We start from the raw sequence: 22,908 nt of genomic DNA on the forward strand, positions 1-22,908 counted from the left end.
TTCCTTTCTCAAGGGGGGTCATGTTCTTATGATGATGAGACAAAGGACAACATCAAGGTTCCCTTGAGGTACACACATCTTGAGAAGGAATGGGTATCCAAGGAATTACCTCCAACTAACACTAATTTTTTTGTTAACGAGAGGATATATCGCATAGCTCCATCATCATTACATGATTTGGGCCTATTTTCCATGGATGGAATAAAGGTCAGTTATAACAAATTTTTGGAATTGATGGATTATGTAAGACCTTATTACAATTACAATAATTGGATGGATAGTTCAATATGAGAAAAAAAAAAGTATGTGTAGGTATGCATTGTCAGAAAATTATCTACAAATGGAAAGAAAAAGATCAAAGTAAAAGACTTGATGTGTACATTGATGGAAGGCCAAAAGCAATAGGGAACATTGCAGATTTTATAAATAGTAGGCATCTTGAGTCAACTAATAAGTGACCCAATTGCATTTTCGAGGCATGTGAAGGAAAACATTTTTTTGTATGTGTGATAAAATCAATGAGTTCAAGGGAAGAGCTGCTAATTGATTACAATTTGAATCACACAGATACAAAAAAAATTAATATCATGGGACTTGTAAGTACTATATATGTAATATTTAAACTAATTACTTTCGATTAGAACTCCAATGTACAATATACCATTTTATTAATAAGGTTTTTTGCTAAGTTGACTATTCCTTTCATTATGTTGATGTTTTTATATATATTCTTTGTCACAGGGTGACATGGCCAATCCATCAAATGACAGAGGTAGAGATGTTGCTCCCACCCCTTCTCTAGCATAGGTAAACCTTCTGTATAAAAATTTATGCAATTGTAATTTTACAAAATGTCATATTATTTTGTTATTTTTGTTAAGGTTTTGGACTTGTTTTGATTGTTTTACTGATGTTTTTGTCACAATTTGAGGCTTAGGGAAAGGGAAAAGAACATATTACTCAACAACAAATACTTCTTGAAATGGTAGCCATATTATTATGTGATTATTATGTGATGATGACATCACATATAGTAGTGACCCTATAACCATGTGTAAAAAGACCCTCAAGAGCATCAATCTATAAATTCTTGGGCTTGTGATAGATCCAAATCCAACAGAAGAGAAAGAGGCCACAAGAAATGAATTGTGTCATAGAGCAAATTGTCTGGAAGTAAGCAACAATGAATCTTTTGCTAGGACAATAGTTCAATAAAGCTTTATGTTTTATACTAATTTATGGATCATGAACCACAATATGTATGTTTTGTTATAGCAATTTTTGAGACCTTACCGAGTTGTTCCACTTGACAAGGGTACCACTATAGCTCCTACATGTATGTGGTTTCAATTCTCAATCATCAGAAGAGACATTATTTTCTTCATGATTATTATTGATAGTTTGATATTACTATTGTCATGTTTTTGCAATCTATATTTAAAAAAGATAATACATTATGTATGTATGTATGTATATATGTATGTATGTATCTATGTGTATATATATGATTATTTTCTAGGTCTTGATGATGTGCATATGCCTCCTTCCATGAGGTCAACCAGCATTCCAAGATTGTTGGCTGCTAGATCGGCAACAAGAAGCCTGCAAACATCCACACCTGTTGCAACTAGAGCTGGTAAATCCTCGCCTTTATACATTTTTTTATGTGTTCAATATGATTTTATTTGTACTTTATTGTTCATTTGAGTATAGTATGACATTGATTAACTTTGTGCAGGGACAGGTACACCTTCTTATGATGATAGAATGTATACTAGTACTAGTGATAATTTACCAACCTTTCCTAGAGCAGTCTATGTTACTTCTACTGGATTATTGGAGGCATTATTGTTGATGGCGAAGAAAGATAGGATTCCCTTAAAATTTCCTAAGCTTCTAGGTCCTTTAAAATTGTAATGGTTTAGAGTGTAGTTATAGATTAATTATTCATAACTCATTTTTTACTAATGATCCCATGCTATTTTTGTAGGAAATGGCTTTTTTTTATGAAACTTTTTATGATTTAAAATTGAAGATATTTGGGCCCACATTATGTAAAAGGTACATAGCTTGATATAATTGGTTGCTACAGCTTTTCATTCATCCATTTGTTGTAATATATTCAAGGTACATAGCTTGAACCAATTTTTTTATCTAACAATTTTGTTTTTTGTTAAAATGTGGAATGAATAAGGCCTTGAATTAAAATATCAGCTCATTAAGACTATGGAGGATCTCTTTGGTCAAAATATTTTGAATAGAGTCCAAATTCTTAAAAAAATTGCAAATATCTAAAGACCGTGAGAGACAAATACAAAAGGGCTCTAAAGCTCAACCCAAAGTACGAGTGTCCTCCTATGGTTCTAAAGCTAGAGTCAAATGAAATCATTGAAGATGAAAAAGAGATAAGACTAAGAGATAAAGGAATTAACCCACCACTTGACAAAAATAGGTATGTGGTAGTATTAATGTAATTATGCACAAATTAGTGATCTCTAGTTATTCATTAAAATTCTTGAATTGATTACAATAACTACTTGAGTTTCTTAAAATAACTCAATATATAGACATTCTGAAAAAATGTTATAGACTATCTTGGAGAGTTTATGAAGCCTTTACTCTTTTAAATCTTTCCTTCAGAATAGTAAATGCCACTTGGTGAAAAAAATACTTATTTTACAACTACTCCATAGCAATTCCACTTTGTTCTAAATAAATAAATGATAGGAAGAATGAAAATCCCCTCGATTGATTAGATAAATTTGACTATAGTCCACCCTATACATACTAAATAAAGCCATGCCATCAAGTATTCAATTGTAGATACAAAACTAGATAAGAATCTTGCAAACTAAACTTATCTAGAAAATAAATTTATACCTCTGATTGACATACTTTTATTTTTCTTTTGCAATAATGATTGATGGGGTTACAACTGGTAAGGGTGTTGGTAATTTCACTTTTGGTGTATATAGGAAGCTCAATTCTACAAGATGGGATTGTTAATGGAAGTCACAGTGATGAAACACCATAATCTTAATTCTCTGCATGTATAGGTAGAAATAGTTTTCCTTTGCTCCTCAACATGTTGGAAATGAGAATGGAGTAACTGAGAGGGGGAGGGGGTGAATCAGTTACCACAAAAACATTTCACAGTCCCTTAGATGTCTAAAAGCTTGTTCTTAGTTATAAGTTACTGAAACTTGATAATGCAGAAAATTATTAAGAACTGATAACCAAAAACAATTCAGCAATCATGAACACTAGAGACACCAGATTTAACATGGAAACCCAATATGGGAAAAAACACCAATGTAACTAGTTACTATTTTTCACTCTTCTGAAGTGAGCCCTATTAGGAGCCAACCCTGTTAAAGGTTACAAAACACACTGTTAGGTGTGATCCTGTTAGAGGATTTAATCACCCTGTTAGGAGTGGCCTTGCTAGAGGTCTTTAGAACAATTCAACTTAACTATCACCTTGTTAGAGGATTTATAGAATGGCTGTTAAACCAACTCTGTTAAGAGATTTTGAGTTCAATGTTATAATGGTTAGAAAGCAACAATGAAGTGATCTAATACAATATGCAACTTATCTTTGCTCATTACAGATCTCTGTTATTCTTGACCGAATCCTTACTGATCAAATACAACTTTTGAGCTCCTTCAACGCATTTGATCCTTCATCAGACTTTTCTGAACATTCACCCTTTTATTTCACACCATAATGCACCTTCATAACTTTTTCACACACTTCTTTTGATTTACAACTTGAGTGACCATATATACCTTTCAGATTATCTTAGTCGGCTCAAATCATTGACCAATAATCAAACAAATACGATAGTTGGCTAGAAATAATTAAAATTACAAACTAACAAATCCCTTTACTGGTCGAACCTGCTAAGTTAATACTGTTTAGAAAATAATTCCTGTGTTAACCGACTGAGCTCGGTTAATACAACGAACTCCGTGAAAACCCTTCAATCACCGGGAGAACTCAGTAAATAATGAGTTTCCATAGATGACCGAGTGAGCTCGGTGGAAACTGTTTTTGCCAAATTCCTTTGTTGACCGAGTGATCTCGGTTAACACTGTCTACCTCATTTCTTTTGATAACCGAGTGAGCTCGGTTAACACTTGTCTACCTTATTTTCTTTGATGACCGAGTAAGCTCGGTTAATACTGTCTGCTTCATTTTCTTCGATGACCGAGTGAGCTCGGTTGACACTATCTGCCTTATTTTCTTCGATGATCGAGTGAGCTCGGTTGATACTGACTACTTCATTTTTTTCGATGATCGAGTGAGCTCGGTTAGTTGAGACTAATAACTGATATGAAATTTGTGTGACATTAAGGAAAACATTATCCAACAATCTCCCTCTTTGGCATTGATGGCAACACAACATGTCATAACAAAATGAAATTTTGAAATAAGTCCAACAAGATAACAGACTTCTCCCTCTTTTAATAGTCTCCCTCTTTTAAGGATCCTCATAGTAGATTTTTCAAATTTCACAAATTTCAAAAGGATATGACAGTAGATCTCTCCCTCTTCGACAACACATGCCAAAGATAACAGAAGTAAAGTGAATTGCAATGTACCTTTAGTACTGATTCATATGCAATGATTTCTGATTAAACTGCATCAACAGATAGATCTTCAATCTTATATGCATTGATGCATCACTAAAACTTATTTTAGTAAACTTTAGATAGGGGAATGACCCCTAACTTACCTCTAAGATACAAAAATGTATCCTTAGATAAGGGCTTTGTGAATATATCGGCAATTTGTTCCTTTGTGTGAACATATTCCAATCTGATCTCCTTGTCTTGCACCAATTTTTTGACAAAATGATATTTGATTGCAATATGCTTGGTCTTGGAATGCATCATTGGATTCTTGGATATGTTGATTGCACTAGTATTGTCACAGAACATAACAACTAGTTCTTTGATTTCCATCTTCATTCCTTGTAATAACTGCTTAAACCAAACAATGTTGGAATAGTTGCTGCAGCAACATACTCTACCTCTGCTATAGATTGGGATGTATAATTTTGCTTTTTGCTTGTCCAAGAAACCAATCTCTTTTCAAGAAAGAATGCTCCTCCACTTGTGCTTTTTCTGTCATCAAGATTCCCTGTCCAATCAGCATCAGTAAAAAATTTCAAATCCAAATTACCTCCAAATTTGTACCATAGTCCATAATCTTCAGTTTCTTTCAAATATCTCATTATTCTCTTGATTGCCATTAGGTGAGTTTCTCTTGGTTTTGCCAAAAATCTTGCAACAATACCAACTGCAAGAGCAATATCTGGCCTGGTATGAACTACATATTGCAACTTTCCAATCATAGATCTATACAATGTTTGATCTACTTCTTTGGATTCATCATCTTTGGTAAGTTTCAATCTAGTACACATAGGAGTTCCAACAGGTTTACAGTCCTCCATACCAAACTTTTTCAATATCTCCTTGATGTATTTTGATTGAGTAATGAAGATGCCATTCTTATTTTGTTGAATTTGAAGACCAACAAAGAATTTTATTTCACCAAACATAGACATTTCAAATTTCTTGTTCATTTGTTCTGAAAATTCTTTGCAAAGATCATCATTCCCTGTGAAAACAATATCATCTACAAATATTTCTGCCAAGACAATCTTATTATCTGGTCCTTCCTTTATATACAAGCTACTATTATCATTAGTTCTTTGAAAACCAATCTGAATAAGATAGTTATGCAATCTTTCATACCATGCTCTAGAGGCTTGTTTCAGACCATGTTCCTTTTATCTGGATCAACAAAACCTTCAGGTTGTTCAATGTAAACCTCTTCATCCAGTATTCCATTGAGGAATGCTGACTTGACATCCATCTGATAAACTTTGAATCCTTTGTGAGCAGAATATGCAAGTAAGGTTCTGACTCCTTCCAATCTTGCAACAGGAGCAAAAGTTTCCCCATAATCTATGCTTTCTTCTTGAGAGTATCCTTTGCATACCAATCTAGCTTTGTTTCTGGATACCTTACCATCTTCAGTCAACTTGTTTCTGAATACCCACTTGGTTCCAATTATATTCTTATCTTTAGGTTTGGGTACAAGAGTCCATGTCTTTTTCTTCTCTATCTGTTCTATTTCCTCATTCATTACCTCAATCCAACTATCATTTTCCAATGCATCTTTAATACTTCTAGGTTCAAAATCAACAAGTAAACAAGTATTTTTCAACTTACTTCTTGTCAGGGTTCCTTCAGATTTATCTCCAATGATCTGATCTGGTGTATGATGTCTTCTGACATATTTGGCTAATACAGGTTCTTTACCTCTTGAATGAGTTTCATTGATATCTTCTTGTGCTTCAATTTCATGTTCAGGTTGTTCTGGCTTGGTTGCTTCAGACTCGGTAGATACTTGCTCGGTAGTGTCTGAATATTGTTGTGGCTCAGTTTGAATTATTTGCAACTTGGTTGCTGAAGACTCAGGAGTTGAGGATTCTTGAGTGAACGGTATACTTGGTATAGTATCTGGTTCAATGTAAACAAATCTCTTGTAATCTTCAGGTATCTTTTTGCTTTCTTCTTCTAATTTTTCTGCAAACTCATCAACTTTCACATGTGCACTTTCTATGACTTTGTGAGTGGATAGATTTAAACATCTATATGCTTTGCTTTTGCAAGAATATCCCAAAAATATTCCTTCATCACCTTTTACATCAAATTTTCCTTTTCTAGATTCTTTCAAAATATAACATTTGCTTCCAAATACTTTCAGATAACTTACATTGGGTTTGTAGCCATACCATAATTCATAGGGAGTCTTGAATGAGTCCTTCTTCAACTATACTCGATTTAAGGTATGAACTGCAGTGCTGATGGCTTCCTTCCAGTATTTGATAGCAATGTTTTTTTCTATCATCAGGGTTCTTGCACAATCCATAATGGATCTGTTTCTTCTTTCAGCTATTCCATTTTGTTCTGGAGTTCTTGGTGCTGAAACCTATCTTTTAATACCTCTTTCAATGCAGAAGGTATTGAATTCATGTGAAATGAATTCACCACCTCTGTCTGACCTTAAACATTTCAGCATTTTCCCTGTTTCTTTTTCTACTCTTGCCAAATACCATTTGAATTTCTCAAATGCTTCTGATTTATTCTTTAGATACATGACAGTCATCATTCTTGAATAGTCATCAACAAAAAGAATGAAAAACTTTTTTCCAGTATAGCTTTCTATTCCAATGGGTCCACATAAATTAGTATGCACAATTTCTAATATATCTTTAGACTGATAGTTTTTACCTTTAAAACTAGTCTTTCCCATTTTACCAATCTGACAATTCTTGCATAGACCAACCTCAGGTTTCTTGATGTTAGGAATGCCTCTTACTTTCTTGAATTTTCTTATTTTTACCAAATTATCAAAATTGACATGGCACAACCTTTTATGCCATAACCAACTTTCTTCAATTTGAGCAATAAAACATGAGCATTTACCAAGTTCTAGATAGAACAAGTTACCTTTAGTTTGGGTGCCAGATCCTATCAGTTTTCCTTGCTCATTCAATAGTCTTGCCTTTCCATGCATGAATTCCACCTTGAATCCAGTATTTAGTAACTGTGCAACACTTAGCAAATTATGTTTCAGACCTTCAACCCAATAGGCATTATTACATATAAGTTCTTTGGATAGACAGATTCTTCCTCTTCCTTTTATGAAACGAGGTTCATTATTACCAAACCTTACACTGCCACCATCATAGTCTTCAAACTGATCAAACTTAGTTTTATCACCAGTCATATGATGTGAGCAACCGCTGTCTATAATCCATGTATCATTCTTACTTACATGAGAGATAAGAGCCATTTTATCTTCGTCATCACTGTCAGAGTCATCTTTAACAGCAATATAAACAATTTCATCCTCACTATTATCAAAATCCTTAGAATTTTCAGCCATGAAACATGATTTGTTACCTTTGTTCTTAAAGTCTTTCTTGCCATTCCATTTGTGATCTTTCTTTTCATCATTGTTTTGCTTTTTTGGGCACCTTGCTGCAATATGACCAATTTCATCACAAGAAAAATAGATTAGAGGAACTTTACCTTTGTATTTTCCCCTGCCTCTAGAATATTTCCTTGCTAGTAGAGCTTCAATCACTTCGAGATCACTGTCTGAACTTTGGCTTGATTCATTTTCACTTTCTGACTGTGATTCTATCTTCTTTTTGTTTTTCTCTTTGAGTGAGAGCTTGGCTTGAAATGCTGATTCAATATTTTTGGAGGTTGGAACATAGTTATCAAAGTTATCTAGTTCAAATGCAATTATTCTTCTGACTATGGCCTCAAGATTTATCTTATGATTTGCTTCACACCTTCTTTCCTGAATTGCAAAGACTCTGATTGCATAAACAGGAAGCAAGGTTCTGAGAACTTTGCTTACAACTGTTTCTCCTTTGATGTCACCTCCAACTGCCCTGATTGCACTTACACATGCTTTAACTCTTTCAACATACTTTGCAATTTTTTCATCCTCTCTCATCCTCATTTGATCAAATTGTCCTCTTAGACTTTCTGCTTTTGCTCTTCTTACATTATCATCTCCTCCATAGATCTCTTTTAGCTTGTTTCACATGTCAAAGGCAGTTTTGCAGTCCTTAATGTCATCAAATTCTTCATAGCTGAGAGAAGATGCTATGTCTATCATCATATTGTTGTGAGTCTTCTTTTCAGCAATATCATTAACTGACAATGTGCCAAAAGGTTCTTCATATTCTTCTTCAAGGTATTTTAGTCCAGTATCACCAACAGTAGCCAGATGAAGTTTTATCAATCCTTGCCATGCTGAGAAGTTATCTCTGTTAAGTTTTGGAATTTCTCTTTTGTAAGACATCTTGATCTTTGGCTTAGAACCTTGAAATCTTTTCCTGCAAGCACCAAAAGCTCTGATACCAATTGTTGGAAATGAGAATGGAGTAACTGAGAGGGGGAGGGGGTGAATCAGTTACCACAAAAACATTTCACAGTCCCTTAGATGTCTAAAAGCTTGCTCTTAGTTATAAGTTACTGAAACTTGATAATGCAGAAAATTATTAAGAACTGATAACCAAAAACAATTCAGCAATCATGAACACTAGAGACACCAGATTTAACGTGGAAACCCAATATGGAAAAAACCACCAATGTAACTAGTTACTGTTTTTCACTCTTCTGAAGTGAGCCCTATTAGGAGCCAACCCTGTTAAAGGTTACAAAACACAATATTAAGTGTGACCCTGTTAGAGGATTTAATCACCCTGTTAGGAGTGGCCTTGCTAGAGGTCTTTAGAACAATTCAACTTAACTGTCACCTTGTTAGAGGATTTATAGAATGGTTGTTAAACCAACTCTGTTAAGAGATTTTGAGTTCACTATTACAATGGTTAGAAAGCAAAAATGAAGTGATCTAATACAATATGCAACTTATCTTTGCTGATTATAGATCTCTGTTATTCTTGACCGAATCCTTACTGATCAAATACAACTTTTCAGCTCCTTCAACGCATCTGATCCTTCATCAGACTTTTCTAAACATTCGCCCTTTTATTTCACACTATAATGCACCTTCATAAATTTTTCACACACTTCTTTTGATTTACAACTTGAGTGACCATATATACCTTTCAGATTATCTTAGTCGGATCAAATCACTGACCAATAATCAAACAAATACGATAGTCGGCTAGAAATAATTAAAATTACAAACTAACAAATCCCTTTACTGGTTGACCCTACTCGGTTAATACTGTTCAGAAAATAATTCCTGTGTTAACTGACTGAGCTCAATTAATACAGCAAACTCCGTGACAACCCTTCAATCACCGGGAGAACTTGATAAATACTGAGTTTCCATAGATGACCGAGTGAGCTCGGTGGAAACTGTTTTTGCCAAATTCCTTTGTTGACTGAGTGATCTCGGTTAACATTGTCTGCCTCATTTCTTTTGATAACCGAGTGAGCTCGGTTAACACTTGTCTGCCTTATTTTCTTTGATGACCGAGTAAGCTCGGTTAATACTGTCTGCTTCATTTTCTTCGATGACCGAGTGAGCTCGGTTGACACTACCTGCCTTATTTTTTTCGATGACCAAGTGAGCTCGATTGATACTGATTGCTTCATTTTCTTTGATGACCGAGTGAGCTCGGTTAGCTGAGACTAATAACTGATATGACATTTGTGTGACATTAAGGACAACATTATCCAACACAACATTGTATAAATACCTTTGTGTGCCCTTTCAGGCTTCAAAGGTGTGAATTTGTGTTAATCTAAATATCAAGTAGGAGATAAAATGTGAATTTGATTTTGAAACCACTATTTTGTAATGGCAATAAAATTGAAGCTCATGTCCCCTCTAAATAATGGAATCGGTTATACATATTTGTGTTTGGTGCACTTATAGGAGAGTTTCCCCTGAATTTTTGTTGAGTCATAAGTAAATCTTGACTGTTTGGCTTGTCATGTTTTCATAATGATGGAGTCATGCTAGGGTGCTCTCTATGCACAATAACTATAGGGATATTAGTGCATCGATATCAACATTTTGTTCATTCCAATAATAAATTAGGCATACTATTTTGAAATTGATATTAAATTTTTGATTGGATCTATTTGAGGTGAATAAAAATGTCAGTATTATTTTGAGGTAGCAAACAATCTAGAGATGTATTTACCAAATTGCAAGCTTGGAAAGATGCTTGGAATTGGCTCTAGAAAACCTTCTAGTCTGTTTATGTTTGTTGAGCATGTTCATCTGAAAAACATGATAATAACTACTATAGTGACTCTAGAAGCACTTTGGGGCATGGCAACTACATCTAGAACAAAAAAAATGTACTCATCAACAAAATCACCAAGCATTAGTCCCATAACCTCCATGAGAACTCCAACTCTACTTGATTTTGTAAAAGAAAGTTTGTAACAACCAAACACCCAATCATGAGCCAATAAAACCTTCTAACATAGCTTTAAGTAGAAAAAAGTGTGTTTTTGTTGCTGCAAATCATTTTATTAATTATCATGTTTCACGACCTCACCATACTAGCTAATAATTACATATTTGAATAACATCTAAATTTCAAGAACTAAATATACATATTAGGGTTTGACTAAAGTGGATCCCCATACAACCACCCTATTTCCTCATGTTCATCATGTCCCTATACAAGATTCAAATGCATAAAATGTGAATGATCTTCTTTAGGAATTTGAATCAGATTAAGGGATCACCTACAAGAGTTTTTTCATGCATTTCATAGTGTCTAACATATCAAAGTGTCCATCATCAACACTAGTGTTATATTTGATCATCAAAGAAGGGGAAGGCCATAATATTCCTGTGTCTATGTCCTGATTTTGTGTCCAAGTAATCGTTGGAGTCCCTAGATTAAGTGGTAGAGCCCTAATTTGGTCACCACAAATTACAAGAATGTCCTCTACCAGTAATGAGACAAATGCATGCTCACGTGATTGTAAAATTAAAAAAATAATATTATTCATTTGGAATACAAAAAATATGTCATAAATTGAATTTATTAAAATATGATGGTGACCACAAGATGTTAACAAAACTGTTTGGAAGTATATCATTTGTTCAAACACTAAAACTAATGGTAGATTGCATCCTTGGAAATCTCTATAATACTATAAATCATCAAATATCCTTATGACACTAACAACATGCTTGAAGAATTAAGTACAAACTGTAACATGCAATTTGCACCATATTTGTACCACCCTAATATCGACATAGTATGGAAACAATGGCGTGTTTATTTGGATTGTGGATTTAGGTAGAAATTTTTACAAGTAAGATTGTGGATTTATATAATCTAAAATATGTCAAAGTTTACATAAATATGTTGCAAGACACATCAAAGGATTCACAAGCTAGGAAAGAGAAGGTTGGTCAACACCATCTTGGCTGTAATGGATATATGAAAATTCACTCACACCTTTTAAGTAGTAGTAAATGAAATTTCATATCAATTTTTTAATATAAAATTACAAATAAGAAATACATTCAATATTGACAATATTATAGAAAAAACGTAAGGCATTGAATTTAATCTAGTTCGCAGAGAAGAGGACAAACAAATTGGCTTCAAGCAAGGCTATAAAGAAGTGGTTGCTTGCCACCACATAGATTCCATTGGCCAAAGAGATGTAGAAGATTCTAGTGCACTAGTTCACACACAGGTAAATAGGCCTAATGAATAATAACATAAATTGAGAACTTCATGAGAAATAATCTATTTGATGTTAATTTCTAAAAATGATAACAATGTGCACATGACATTTCATTGCAACCTACTACTCCCAACACAAATCTTACACATGATGACAAAGGCACAGATCCTACACATGACGAAGGCCTAGATGTGGATAAAAATGATACAGGCACATATTTAAATTCTATTAAAAATTAATTATATAATTATTAGTAAAATTTAACATCTTAAATTACAATTGGTGTAACGTTTGTGTGATAATTTTTGAGTATGCAGAGTGTGATGTCAATTTTGAGCATGTTGAGGTTGGGGTTGAACAAAATGTGAGAGTGGATGATGTGCAACTATCAGGTGAAGAAAAATCACAATTATTTTTTTTAGATTAATGAAATACTTATAATATTTTTTTAAAAAAAGTTTAGAATTAAACCCATTTATTTCTTATTCCAGGGGCACAACAGCCTTATCCTCGAAAAAAGAAGAGGAAGCCTCATATCATAAGATCAAGACCACAAGAGCCACAAAAGAATGTTGAAGATGGTCACAATGTGACTATTAGCCTTTATCTTCAACAAAATAAAAAACAAAAGAAGAAATGAATGTTAAAAACCTTGTTTGATGATGAATGTGTTGATGAATTTTTATGATTGTTTCTTATTCATGAATTTTATGTCATGTTATTGAATATTGTTATGTGATTATAATGGTTGACATGTTCATGAGTTATTGATTAATGTTTATAGGTACTAATGAATTAAATAATAAAATGATTGATGTGTTCACAAATTATTGATGAATGTTTATATGTATTAATCAATTATATGTCGTGTTAATGAATGTTATGTGATTATAATGATTCAATGATATACTTCTAAAATGAATGAATGAAATATTTACTTAGTTTTAATAGGAAATTTAGAGTGATATGATAGAGGCATGTGAACTATACAATATATGGTCCCATCATTTCTTCCCAAATGCCTTACCAACTTGACACTTGAATAAACCTTCACTAAATATCATCATAATACCTTCTAAATAAGATCAGATGGATCGAACTCATTTGTTGATTACAAAGGCTTTATGAACAAACTACCAATGGAAGCTTGACCATTTCCACACAATCTAATTTGAATGTCATATGATGAATATGGCATAACAGTGACACATGCAAAGATCCAAACCTTTTGAACACACACTTCAAACCAAATAAATAACCTCAATGCACTTGAATGATACAGAACCAACTCATTTTCAAGTTGTTCATCATTTTTTTGCTTCAACCCCATCATCCTCTCCATGGCATCAAGCCTCATTATCTATCTCTTTCTCGATAGTATAGCTCTACCCCCTTTCCTCTCACAATTTTTTCCTCTTCTCGTCTTTCTCTCTTTTCTTCTTTCCATTACTCAATGATCCCTTCAATGCATTGTTATATCAATCAAAACATATAAATATGCTTTAAATGTTGATGATAAATGTAATTTCCTCTAGGATAGAATTCCTTAGCGACTTAAATGCAAAAAATTTAGGAATGAAATATATGATTTATGGAGGGTCCTCTTGTATGAGGCATTTATATCTATAGGTTTTTCCCAAGGATGGATCCATTCATATATTTCAGCTTACAATAATGAAAGTATTCTTCTAAGATTTGGATTAAATTTATATTTTGGATTAATTTGTTTCATCCGCCTTGGTTTTAGGCAATGCAGAAGGAGGCCCTAGTTTAATACATAATCTCAATTGATATGCATAGGAAATCAAGTGGAGCTGAAAAATGCAACATGTTTGCATTTTTTTATACAGGTCATTAATATAAATGTGTTGCATCTTTTTAGCTCTACCTATTGTCCATGCATATGGAATGTTATTGCATGCACATTCTTGATTCAGAGTGGTTATTGAATCTTATTTTGCATGGGAGGGAGAGAAAACAAAGAAATATGGATGCTTAGTTGGCTATAGACAATGGTTCTTCACTATTTTACATTCTATTGTTCAATTCCTTTTTTTGACTATTGCTACATTCTACATTTTGATGTTATTCGAAGAAATGTTTTGCTTCTTTTTGTTGAAATGTGTCATGCCCCCATTCACTAAAACTGATCTCTACTAATTGCAACCATATTGGTAACATGTTGATCTTAGTCTTCTTAAAGTTTTTTCTATAAACACTAATTGATCATGATTTCATTGTATTTAGTTGTAGGGTACCAAGTAGCAGAACTAAAAACTTAAGCTAGAGTGCCTGAGTTTGACAATGATACTTGATGTTTGTTACTACATTACCAATCCCTTTTATTAATTTATGATCTAGTTAAAACATTAGCGGTTTTAATTTCCTCATTAAAAGCATTTTAGTTATAACTTATTTTTGTATCATGTCTTTATTGTCTCTCACATGCATTATTTTCATTATTGTATATGGGGATGCTTGAATTTTAAAGTCTCCAACATAGTACTTACTTTCAGTGGGTGAACATAGTAGGTTCTAGGTGAATGCCCTAAAATGGACTTAACATAAGTACTATGAATTACTTATTAAGTTATTGATAACTTAGAAGTTTGAATTTGAAATGTTTGTTACATTAGAAAATAGATTTTGAAAAAATGTATTTGTGAATAGTGAACTAAGATAGTTGCATATATGCCCTTTATATCTTTTGGACTATTATTTTATATGAACACCATCCTTGTTTTTTTGACTACTAATATAAAAATCATTACTACACACACACACACACACACACACACACACTATATATATATATATATATATATATATATATATATATATATATATATATATATATATAAGACATAATATGGAGACCTAGACTTTATATTAAAGGCTTCAAGCTACAAATGAGAGGCCTCAAAGACTTTTTCTATCAAGCTAAGAGATTTAACACCCACTTCAAGATATAATTGAATTATAACCAAGGTTAGAGACTATCTATCCTCAATGGTGGAAAAATGATGGATACATAGAAATATTATTGAAAGAATACATTAACTCATTCAATGTTCTCCATTATGTGACCTATTCTTGCATAGTAGTTAATCCATATTCTATTAGAGATAGGGCATTCTAAGATGACTTTATAGACTTCTTTTAGTGAGACCTTAAAATATAGATTGTTCGAAGTGTGTCAAAAGCTAAGGAGAATGAGGAGTTTAGTTTCATTGATATCCAAGGTCCCATGACTAATTTGTGGATGAAGTTTATATAAGTGACATCAAGAAAATGGACTATTAATGCACATGTTTAGTAAAGCTATTGATTTTGTTTGCAAAATGGTATCTAAAAAATAGATGATAATGTATTGAATGTAGACCATAATAAGGAGAACCTTAAAGCCTTATCAAATTCATAATTACTTCCTAGACTATTTCCAAAGTGACACCCAAATCATTGAAATCTGGCTCTTGAATTACATGGTATCTTTGTCAGTAGGTATATTTTTGATGCGTGCACAACATACCTAGAATTACTTATTACATTCATTTCATCATAGAGAAACTAGAATCCATTGAATAATGGAAAATCAAAGAAGCCAAAGATCTGCACCCTAATAGAATAGATGATTAATGTCTTCATTATTCTGTGGCAAAAAGATTTGATCATTTTTTCACCATTGAGGATAGACGGTCTCCTAAAATGACAAGGTCATTAAACGTTAATGGAAAAATATTCATTAAGGCATATTCAATCTTGACAAAATATTCATTTATGATGGATTGATAGTCTCCTAAAATCATAGGGTCATTAAGCAACACAAACAATATCACCAACCATAGATAAAAATCTATGCTCGCCTTGATGTCTTCTAATCAACCCCCATCATATTTAATTTTACTAGTCATTCCTCAAATAGGTCTTGAATGAATGAATGATATACTTCTAATATCTATGGTCACAATATTCATCCTAATGTTACTTGAATTTGAATTTTATTTTATTTTCAAAAAAATAATACATTCTCTAAAACCAAATGGAGCCCTTCCACAAAGCAATAATCATAATTAATATTATTGGTGAGAGATAAGAAAACTTTAGAGAATTCATTCTTTTTGCAGAGGCTGAATAAAAAAGGTTATAAAATTATGTTCAAGGTGGATGTCATTGATGAGTATGATCTTGGAAAGGTGAAGGAATATGATTAAAAAGGCTCAAGCTCAATGAAACCAAGAAACAAAAGAAGAAAAAGGAAGAGGAAAGAGCTATCTTTGAGAATCAAAGTCATAAGGGACATATTGGAAAATAAGGTAGATAATCATAAAATAATGGAAATCAAGAAATCTATGGAGAAAGAGCAGGAAGCTGAAAAGAAAGGAGAGAGCTCATCAAGCCATCCTCTCTACATAAGCTAATTCTAAAATTGATTAGCTTTCCCTTTCTCCTTCGCAACCTTGACCTCATATATGTCATATATATGCTTTCTTAATCAAATAGTCTAGAATTACCTTCCTTCTATGCAACTCTTTCTTTACCCTTGTCATTTGCACCTTTTCTTGAACTTGAACCATCCTCTCAACATGACCCAATACCAAATACAGGCCACTTCAAGGTTGCTTACTAGTATGCCCTTGTTTCTCTTCACTAAGAATGTTGTTCTAGTTGATTATCATCCTCTTCATGCCATGCATGAACCTTGATATGTCAAGTTCTCTTTTGAAAACCTTGATACAATGAGATGATTTTTTATTTTATTTTTAAAACTCTAGTTGTCATCAAAATTTTAATGACAACTAGTTGATATTTTGACAATAACTGTCATCAATGGTATGACAAACTTGTCTAAAAAAACTCATTTTTTTTGATATTTCGACATAGCCTACCATTGAGGGCATGAAAAACCTGTTGAAAACAATTTTGTAAATTTTGATCTTTCAATGAGAATGGTTGTCGACAACCATTGCATAATTATTGAACTTTTGGTGTTTCCTACTAGTTATCTAATGCTACCTTATGACATAGATTGGGATAATTTTTGACAAAGTGATTCATCAATAAATTGACAGTCATGAACTATGTTGAAATTTTGATGAAATTATAGTGACAATAATTTTTGACCTTTAGGCATCGAACTATCAACCAACTCTCATTGAAAAATTGGCCCAAATTTACTAGTGGCTCCCACACCATTGCTCCCAATCTATCTCCATTGATGCTCCATCACCAAGCCTCTCAGCACCTCTCCACCTAGCCCACAGTCACGTGGGGGGCTAAGGGCCAATTTTTAAGCCCCTATTCAAATTTTTTAAGGGCTTTGCAATTTGTTTTGCTATAATGGGGGCCCTGTCAATTTTTTGCTTCTAACTTGAGCATGTGGGGATTTGTTTTGATTTGAAAGAAGTACTAGAAAGCTGATTCCAAGACAAAGATGATGGTGCACATATTTTTTGACATTCTTTCCATTTTGGTACATGTTTTTGTGCTCAAATTTAGGTGATGTCTTCAATCTTTCAGGGGGCATAAATTACTTGTTTTAGTTTCATTTTCTGATCTAAAAGAAGCACCAAAAGCCACTTCTCAAGCCCTATCCAAATTATCTTATATTTTCATTAGTATTTCTCAAAGGTACATTTGATACTCAAATTGAATCTTTTTTCCTCTTTTCTTGTTTACACATTCCTTCTAGTAGCTGGGGTTCAATATTTTGTATTGTGGGGGGTGTTTTGTATTATTGTTAATGCTATTTACATTAGTAAAACATAATGTTTTCAAAAATAAATGCAACACCTTCTAAAACAATGGTTGAAACCTCTTCGTGTCTAGAACTTCTAACCCCTCATAACTATCACACACAGAATTGTCATGTCCCCTATTCAAATAATTAAAAAAAAATAAACTTTGTTAAGGCAGGCAGGCTCCAAAAAGGTGAAATCTCGGAAAAAGGGGCTAATCTTTGGAAACCAATGGACTAATAAATAAAAATTATTATTAAATTATATTTTATTAACCCCTCTTGGATGTGAGTTAGGGTTATGCCCTCTTTAAAAGGGGTTTGGAGGCATTTTGGGCTCATTCTACATCTTGATTCTTGCTAATTTTCTTGTTGTTCTTTAGAGGTTGCCAAACCTGTGGAGAAGGAGACCCAATAATAGGAGTTTGCAGGTTTTTAGGAAGGCTAAGGATGGGATTTTGAAGCCATTCCATGTGCATTCTCATACAGAGTTTGCCTTTGTGCTGAATAGTGCCGATTTGGGTGCTTTCGGGGTTGTTTTTGGTTTGAGTTTGGGTTTTCAGTTGAGTGTTTCATATCAGTTTGCTTTGCTGTTGTATTTCAGATTTTATGATGTTAAAATAGAGCTGAATATATGTATTGGGTTGTGATTAAACTTCTGAGATAGTTTATGAGTGTTTTGTGTTGTTTCCGGGCATTTTTGTGTTAATTTCGGGAGCCCGATTGAGCATAGTTTTGCCCTACATTTGTGAGTTGTTGTGTAAAGGCTATAAAAATCTAGAAATTTCATTTTGTAGGCTGTTATGCTACTCAAATTTCTGTAAAAATGTCCATTTTCAGATTTATTAATAATTTGTGAAGTTGTGAAGTTTTGGCACTAATTTGGACATACCCGATTTGGGTTTTATTGGGAAATTGGCAGATCTTTGTAATATTGGTTGTTTGGTTTTAAAGTTCTGATTTGAGGCTGGAAATATCATAAAAAAATCAGTAAAGGGACATTACAGTGGTATCAGATCCGTGATCTTGCCAGTCTGAGGGTTTGTAGAAGTTGCATGTCAGTTTTAACAACTACCCAGATCTTGCATGTCAAGTTTTGATAACTACCCAGATCTTGCATGTCATATTTTATGATTGCATGCAACTAAGTGAAAGAGAAAAAAGATATTTGCAGTGAGAAAAGAATAAATAAATTTTTATCAAACCCCCAATTGAAAGCAAAAGTACAAAATCCAAGAAAAAAGTATGGCTGATCCAGATGAGATGGCAAAGAAATTCTTCCAAGACATCCAAAATACTCAGAAGCAAACAGTGGATGGTTTGGTGGAAACTAGAGAGGCTTTGCGAATATTGATAGAAAAATTACAAGGAATTGCATCTATTAATGAGAAAGGGAGCACTTCAGAGGAGCCAAGAAATGGGAGATCCACACCATCTAAATCAACCAAATCTATTTTCTTGCCTGCAGATGAGCCACCAGTACCAAATCCAGCCATTAATCCAGTGGAAGAGGTTACAGGTAATTTGATTACATTAAGAGCTACTTACAATGGCTTAGATGATGACTTTCGTAGTTCAGTTCCTTTTAGAGAATATGTGGATATGATGAACGCTTTGATGCCCAAGAAAGAGAACAGGAGGGAGCATGACACAAGTGGAAGAGAGCTCAAAAATAAAATAAGCAAGTTTACAGCACCTACTTTTGATGGAACAAATAAAATTTCAGCTAGAGCATGGCTACAAAAATTACAAACTTTCTTCACACTTAACCCCATGAAAGAGAGTGATGCTATTCAATTTGCAAGTCTACACTTGGAAGATGCAACCTATGATTGGTGGTATCATGGAATGACTACTCAAGGTCATGATCAGGTAACTACATTTGAAGATTTCAGTCAAAGGGTGATAGATAGATTTGACCTCAAGGATGATGAAGAGTACTTTAAAGAATGGTCAAAGTTGAAGCAAACCAAATCAGTTAATGAGTATATAGAAGAATTTCAAAAAGTGGCTGTTATGGTACCTGATATGAGTGAAAAGAGGATCGTTTATCTTTTTCTTGATGGTTTAGAAGATTCTGTTAAGGGTTTGGTTAAGGCTTTCTCACCCTCAACCTTATAGGAAGCTATCAAAAGAAGCTTGCAACTTGAAACTTGCGTGCCTATGAAATCAATCACTAATCAAAAACCCCCAAATCTTTGGCAACATAAGGGAAATTTTCAGAAAAAGACTTTCCCAACACTACCACCAAAAGATGTGACAAATGTGGCAAAAAAGAAGGTAGATGAAGAGACTAGGAGTGAATTACGAAGGAAAAAGGTTTGTTTTACTTGTAGAGAACCATGGGTTCCAGGACACAGATGTTTGGGGAAAGGTCAAGTGCACTATATTGAAGTTGCTTCAGAATCTGATTCAGATGAGCATGAGGAATTTCATGATACTAAGGAGGAGGTAGAAGAAGAGAAAGTAAAAGAAATCAGCAAGGATGGCACTTTAGCAGCATTATCAGGAGTCCCAAGATACCATCCCTTCCGAATTCGAGGGGTACTAGCAGGGCAAAGGTTGACTGTTCTTCTTGATAGTGGGGCAACTCACAATTTTATTGATGAGGGATTTGTCATGAAAAGAGGGCTTAAAGCAGAAGATTTTGAGGGATTCAATGTTACTGTAGCTGACGGATTCACTATGCCTTGCACACAGGTGGTGAAACAACACAAGATGACCTTAGGAGATTATGAGTTATGTGATGACTTCTATGTGGTTGGTATTGGGGAGACAGATCTTGTATTGGGTGTTCAATGGTTGCACTCTATCGAAGGCTATTACCTGAACCATCAAACTATGGAGTTTAAATTTCATTCCAATGGGAAAGAAGTCATATTGAGAGGGTTATCGAATGGAGCACCTAAGGCGGTCTCTACAAAGAGGATGGAGAGGACTTTTCGAAGATGACAAGTAACATGGGCAGCAGGAGTCATAATCCAACCAACAAGCTCTCCAAAGAATCAAGGTAATTTCCATTTTGAAATTCAAAATATTCTTGATAAGCATAGTATAGTTTTCAATGATTTGCCTCCAGGATTACCACCAGATAGAGGTTTTGAGCATGTTATAGAGTTAGAACAGGGTGCCAAACCAGTTATAACAACCCCATACCACCATCCAAGAGGTTATAAGGAAGAAATTGAAAAAACTATTAAAGAACTCCTGGACATGGGATTCATAAGGCCTAGCTCTAGTCCATTTGCATCATCTATGGTACTTGTCAAGAAAAAGGATGGTACAATGAGAATGTGTATACACTACAAGGCTCTAAACAAGAAGACCATAAAAAATAGGTATCCCATACCACGCATAGATGAACTCATTGATGAGTTACATGGTGTTGTATACTTCTCAAAAATTGACTTAAGATCAGGCTACCATCAAATCTGAATGAGGAGTGAAGATGTGGAAAAGACTGCTTTCAGATGTCACTATGGGCACTTTGAATTTCTTGTTATGCCATTTGGACTCACTAATGCACCTGCAACATTCTAATCTTTTATGAATAAGGTATTCAGTCAGCATCTTCGAAAATTTGTTTTGGTATTTTTGGATGATATCTTGATATACAGTAAAACATGGGAAGAGCATCTAAAGCACATAGACACTATTTTGGGAATCTTGAAGCAGCAATCCTTCTATGCTAAGCTATCTAAATGTGAGTTTGGTTTGACAGAGATCCTATATTTGGGACATATTATAAGCTCTAAAGGAGTACAGGTTGATCAACAAAAAATCCAAGCAATTTTGGATTGGCCTCCACCCACTAATCTTACACAGTTGAGAGGTTTCTTCGGGTTGTGTAGCTACTATAGGAGATTTGCCAAGGGATTTTCTCAGCTTGCTGCCCCCTTGACTGATTTGACAAAGAAAGGAGCTTTTGTTTGGACAGAAGAGGCACAAAAAACATTTGATAAGCTTAAGGAGGTAATGAGTTCATGCCCTGTGCTTGCAATTCCAGATTTCTCTTTACCTTTTGTTGTTGAATGTGATGCTTCGGGAGAAGGTATAGGGGCTGTCCTAACTCAAAGGGGACATCCAATAGCATTTGAGAGTCAAAAATTAAATCAATCAGAGAAAGGGTACTCCATCTATGATAAGGAAATGTTGGCAATCATGCATGCACTTCATAAGTTTAGACAATATTTGGTATGTGGGAGATTCATTGTAAAGACAGACCATAATAGCCTCAGGTTCTTCTTGAACCAAAGGGATTTGAATGATCATCAACAAAAATGGGTAAGCAAATTGCAAGCTTATGATTTTGATATTGAATACATGAATGGAAAGAATAATGTGGTTGCTGATGCTCTCTCAAGAAAGCCCACTTTGTGTTCCTTATCATCTATCTCTGCTGATTGGAAAGTCTCCATAATTTTAGAGTATGCTAAAGATTCATTTGCCACCAATATTTTGGATAAGTTAGTGGATGATAACAGGTACAAGGTTGTTGATGAATTGATTTATTACAAGAATAGGATCTTCTTAGTGCCAGGGTCAAAAACTAAGGAGAGGATATTGAGGGCCTTTCATGACACACCTTTGGCTGGTCACCAGGGATACTTCAAGACATACAGGCAAATTCGAGAGCGGTTTTCATGGAAGGGTATGAAGGAGGATGTCCTTAAACACATTAAGGAATGTATGGTATGCCAACAAAGCAAGAGTGAGCAAAATTTTCCTGCAGGGTTGTTGCAGCCACTTCCTATTCCCGAACAAAAATGGGAAAGTATTTCCATGGATTTCATTACTGGGTTGCCCAAGGTTCAAGGTAAGGATTGCATATATGTGGTGGTAGATAGACTAACGAAGTATGCACATTTCTTTCCTATCAAATCTGATTTCAAGGCATCACAAGTGGCCAAATTGTTCTTCAAGGAAATTTTTAGATTACA

Source organism: Cupressus sempervirens, chromosome 8, assembly GCF_028749045.1.
Source record: "Cupressus sempervirens isolate cs-2001-9-10 chromosome 8, ASM2874904v1, whole genome shotgun sequence".
Lineage (NCBI taxonomy): Eukaryota > Viridiplantae > Streptophyta > Pinopsida > Cupressales > Cupressaceae > Cupressus > Cupressus sempervirens.